This window comes from Petaurus breviceps, unplaced genomic scaffold (genome assembly GCF_028583685.1).
Source record: "Petaurus breviceps papuanus isolate PSGF00001 unplaced genomic scaffold, PetGlider_PUasm1.0 38, whole genome shotgun sequence".
NCBI classification, from domain to species: domain Eukaryota; kingdom Metazoa; phylum Chordata; class Mammalia; order Diprotodontia; family Petauridae; genus Petaurus; species Petaurus breviceps.
Genome location: NW_027186304.1, coordinates 85,085,965 through 85,091,354, shown reverse-complemented (window position 1 = coordinate 85,091,354; position 5,390 = coordinate 85,085,965).

Here is a 5,390-nt window from a genome sequence, read left to right as displayed (position 1 = left end):
CCTTCCTTCCTTCCTTCCTTCCTTCCTTCCTTCCTTCCTTCCTTCCTATACCATAGCCAGATACCCAACCTGGAGATATTTGCTTAAAATAAGCTATTCACAGACCAAGATTGGAGGCATATTTAAGAAAAACAGGAGATTATACCTATTGACTCAGTGATACCACTATTAATTCTATATCACAATGGGAACAAAGAAGCAGGAAAAGGACCTACATATACTAAAATATTCATATCAGTTATTTTTATGGTGACAAAATGTTGGAAACCGGAGGAGTGTTTGTCAGTTGGGGAGTGGCTGAACAAAGAATGGCATATTAATGTGATGGAATACAATTGTACTGAAAGATGATGAAGAATATGGTTTCAGGGAGACCTGGGAAGACTTGTATGAACTGATGCAAATTGAAGTGAGAAGAACCAGGAGAACAATTTATACAATAATGATATCATAAAGACAAACAACTTGGAAAGACTCAGAAACTATCAAAAGAAAGACCTACCCCAATTTCTGGGGACTCGTGATGAAACATGCTACCTACTTCAAGAGACAGAGGTAATGGACTCAGTGCAGAGACATATATGAATACATACATATACATATATATATATACACACACATCTGTCTGTCTGTCTCTATCTTGCTATCTGGATATGACCAATGTGGGAATTTGTTTTGCTTGATTGCACATGTTTATAATAAGGATTTTGTTTTTCTTCCTTTCTCAATTGAGGGGAGGGGAGGCAGGGAGAGGAGATAGCAAGAGAATACGAACCTGAAAATAAAATAAAATTGAATTTAAGAAAAAAACAGCAGATTTTAGCCTATTAGCTTTCTTCTTGAAAAGCAGAAATATCTCTGACATTACCCCCAGCATGCTTTCAATTTGTGCCAACACCAAATGCTAAAGCACTTCAGACATCATTTAGTCCAACTCTTTCATTTTAAAGATGAGGAGCCTGACACCCAGAAAAAGTTGGTGTGGTGCCCAGAGTCACACAAGTAGAAAATCTCAGAGCTGGATGCCCACCCAAGTGCTAGTTCCAAGTGCTCTTTCTATGACACTGAGCTACCCCTCCAATGAGCCACAGCTTTAAGAAATGTTAATCTCTGAAACTGGGAACAGTAAGCCAAGGGATGGATTAATCACAATGGATAAGAAGCACTCTCCTTACTGCACAGCTGCAGTAAGTAAAGAGTAAATATCTTTTCCCCGTCTGTCTCCTGTGGGTCTTTTGGTCATTTCCCTGCTTATTAGGACTCCCTAGGGAGATGAAAGGAGGAGAGGTGAAACTGCCATCCATCATCCCTTCAGCTGCACGTTAGCAGGTAAAGGATGAGTAAGGAAAGGAGTTGGAGACAAGGGCCAAAGCTATCTTTGGGTTGGATGATCATGTATTCCCAGGATGTCTCTTCTCTATTCAAGAGAATGATGACTTAAGAGTACTTTCCATGTCAAAACTATTTCATCCAGATTTTTGCATAACAATTTGGGATCATTTCCCACAAAAAAGATTTATTCCTATATCTACTTCCAGATTTATGTTACTCACATGGACTGTTATAACTCAGTAAATTCAATTCAATTAGACATGTACTTATTAAATGCCTACTTTGAGGTGATCACTAGACTAGGCACTATGGGAGGAAAATTTTCACCCATGTGAAACTTAAAGTTTAGTAAGACAAAAAGATAGAAACATATACACTGTGTTACATAATAAATGCATCAGAGGGCCGGGAATCAGTATTATATGAGATCTGGGGGAGGAGGTAACGCTGAACGGTCACCCCGGTCTCTCTTTCTTCCATCAATTCTTCATATCACCCCCAGATTCATCTTTCTTTTGCATAGATTTGGTGCTTTTGCTCTGTTCAGCAGCCTGCAATAGCTTTTTATGGCCAAATGAAATTCAGATTCCTTTGCCCAACACTCAATGCCCTGGACAAATGCTTACTGGGGGTATTTGCCAGTGCCATGGAAACTTTCACAAAGTCCAAATATAAGAGGAAGTTATTGTTAATCAAGATATTCTACGAATGCAATTTGCTGATGATATTACCTTGATTGCTTTGAATCCTACAATACTACTAGCAAAATATAGTGAGCTTCATAATCACACAATATAAACTGGATTACCTAACTTAACTACAGTAGGAAAACAAAGCACATTAAAAATGAATATTGCATAGATTATGATGAGAAACATTTACTACTATGTGCCAGACCCTGTGCTAAGTGTTGGGGATTCTCATGGATATTGGGGGAAGCAATCTGCAAACAATTATGTACAAACAAGATATATCAGGATAAATGAGATAATCAATACAGGCAACTCATTGATTTAGTTCATTAATACTCCCTGGGCTCCTTCTGGACTTCTGCCCCAGGAGCCTTCTTCATTTTGGCAAAGACTTCATCTCTACAGTCTTCTCCTTTGAAAATTCATCCTCAGTCCCCCCCTGAGAGGTGCAGACATTAGGCATGGGGATTAGCCAGAAGCCTGCCCTGCTTAGCACTACAGTGCAAAGGAAGCAGCTCTATACCCAGGCAGGAAAGGGTCCCTGAGCAAGAATTGGCATTCAGGATATGGGAACAGCCATTAATTGGCAGCTTTGTTACCTACTACCCAGTTCCAGGTCACAGATCCAGAGTAGACTGAGGAGGGTACCTGCACCCAGGGATTGTGTTGAGGCAGAAGGAGCAGACACAAGCCCTAGGCTGGGTACTGAGAGAAGAAGATCAGAAGCAAATAGTAACAGTATGACTCAGACCCCAGGAATAGAGCAGGGTCTCAGTTTTACCTTCTAGCCCAATCTGAAGCTGCAGAGGAATAACCAGGGCAGGAATCTCAGACCAAAGGGAAATCTATAATTCTGTTACTCTGAACTTGCAGAACTTTCCAGCTGGCTGATATAGGCTGAGTCCAGCAGCAAACTACTCTTGCTCAGATCCAAGCCCAGATCAGGAACTTGCAGAGTTCAGACCAGCGGGACAGCAACAAGACTTTGACCAGGCTCAGACAACTTCAGACCAACTGAAAGCTTGCAGGCCCCCAGCTTGAATTGGCCCTGAAGTCCTGGAATAACACAACACTCAGTATCCCAAGAAAGCAGCAGTAGGACCATCTGAGACCTTTCTTTCATAAATACACAGAGCACAGTGGATAGAGCACTGAGCTTGGAATGAGGAAGCATTATCTTCATGAGTTCAAATCTGGCCTCAGATAATCACTAGCTATGTGACTCTAGACAAGTCACTTAACCCTGTTTACCTTAGTTTGCTCATCTGTAAAGTGAGCTGGAGAAGGAAATGGTAAACCCCTTCAGTATCTTTGCCACGAATACCCCCAAAATTGAGAGTCAGACAACAATAGCAACGACAATAGCCCTAATATCAATTTTGAAGTCAGGAAGTAGGCCCAAGGAGTGAACAAAAGAAACAAACAAAAAATACCACCATTAAAACTTTATGGTGTACAAGAATGCTCAAGACACAAACCCAGAAGAAGAGAATGATTCTAAAACATCTACAAGCAAAGCCTCAAAGAACAACACAGCTTGGGCACAAATTCAACCAGAATTCCTAAGAACATATGAAGAAAGAGTTAAAAAACATTTTTACAAATGAAATGAGAAACTAGAGAAAAGAAATGGAAAAGAAATAAGCACCATGGAGGAAAGAGTTGGAAAGGGAATTAGCAACTTGGTACAAAAGGTACAAAAGCCAAGTTACAAACTCTCTGAAAATTATGAACCAAAGAGAAGACAGTGACTCCACAAAACAAGAAGATAAAAAGTCAAAAATATGAAAAAAAGTAAAAGAAAACATAAAGTATCTCAGCAAAAACAACTGCCCAAGAAAAGGAGTAAGGAGAAAAAGCTTAAGAATCATTGAATGCTACTGCCCTAAAAAGAGCCTAACTTGAATATTCCTTGAAACTGCCTGGATCTCTTACAAACAGAGAGCAAAATGAAAATAGAAAGTTACCGCTGGTTACTCTTGAAAGAAAGTCCTAAATGAAAACTCTCAATCCAAATCTAGAGCTTCCAGGTCAAGAAAAAAAAAACAACCAAACAAATAAACAAGCTACAAGCAACCAGAAAGAAAGAATTTCAGGACTGAGGAACCATAGTCAAGACCACACATGATTAAGCAGCCACCAATACAAAGGGCAGAGAACTTGGAATATAATATTACAGAAGGCAAAAGATTTAGGATTACAGTCAAGAATGACTTACCTAGAAAAATGTGTATAACTCTATGGAGGTGGGAGCTTTCCCGATGAAAAGGCCAGAGCTACATAGAAACTTTGAAGTTCAAGCTCAGGAGTTAAGAGAAACATTAAAAGGTAAATGTGAATAAGCAATCATCAGGAAAAAATGCTTATGTTCAAATATGAGCAGATGATGCATGTGTCCTCTTTGAACCCTATCATTATCAGGGGTCACAGAGGGACTCTAATTAGACAAGGCCTAGGAGTGGTTCTGTTATGTCATGATCATCTTAAGAGAAGAATGGAAATAGGGGAAGAAAAATACTCTAGGTAGGGTGGGAGGGAGGGAAAAGGAGGTTAGAGAAAATTATTTCACTAATCTGGGTGTGCAAGTAGACATCTATACAAACAAGGTGGGGGTGGAGAAGGAGTGACTGACACTTGAAACTCTCATTTGAACTGGTCAAAGAAGCAAAGAATACACACACACACACACACACATACATACACAGGTACAGAATTACATTTCACTTAGTAGGGAAATAGGTGAAAAGGGGAGAAAGGAGAATTAGAGTGAGGGTAGAGTAAGAAAGGGATGAGCCTTAACTAATAAAACCAAAATTGAAAGATGTGAAAAAATATTTATAGCCCTTTTTGAGGTGGTAAAGAATGGGGAGAATGCCCATAAATTGGGAAATGGCTGAATGAGTTATATGAAGTGTTATTCTATAAGAAATGAAGGGTATAGTTTCAGAGAAACCTGGGGAGTCTTACATGAACTGATTACCAAGCAAAGTGAACAAAATCAAGACAATTTATACAATGGCAACAATATAATAAAAACAACTTTAAAAGAATTAACGTAGTCAAATCAGCGTAATGACCAACCACAATTGCAGAAGACTTGTGATGAAACATGCTGCCTACCTCCCAATAAAAAGGTTAAGGACTCAGAATGCAGAAAGATATTTTTGGGGGGGCCATTACCAATGCAAACATTTTTTTTGATTGACTATTCATGTTTGTAACAGGGGTGTGCTTTTCTTTCATTCTTAATTGGGAGAGGGAGGATTAGGGTAAGGGAGAAAGAAGGTAGATTTTTGTATATATATAGTAGTTAGGTAGATAGATAGATAGATAGATAGATAGATAGATAGATAGATAGATAGATAG